The sequence below is a fragment of the Sinocyclocheilus grahami genome, unplaced genomic scaffold, assembly GCF_001515645.1.
Source record: "Sinocyclocheilus grahami isolate Dianchi unplaced genomic scaffold, SAMN03320097.WGS_v1.1 scaffold682.1, whole genome shotgun sequence".
NCBI classification, from domain to species: Eukaryota; Metazoa; Chordata; class Actinopteri; order Cypriniformes; family Cyprinidae; genus Sinocyclocheilus; species Sinocyclocheilus grahami.
In genome coordinates, this window is record NW_015505861.1 from 378,222 (window position 1) to 378,472 (window position 251).

The following is a 251-nucleotide window of genomic DNA, read 5'->3' on the forward strand; positions in this document are numbered from 1 at the left end:
CACACACATTATTGCACACGACAACACAGCACGGAAACCTTTATTAGTAAAATAGCTTCGACAGGCTACTGACTCGCAACGTGAGGGGGTAAAATCGCTGTTTTTGAAGTAACTAAAAGCCTCATTGCTTGCAGAGAGAGACGCGCAGACGCAGGTTCACACACGCAACTTTCATCTCTCTCTCTCTCTCTTGCGCTAATTCAAATAAATGCGATCTTACCGCACTGCATTTCTGTGTCTGATTTAAAGGT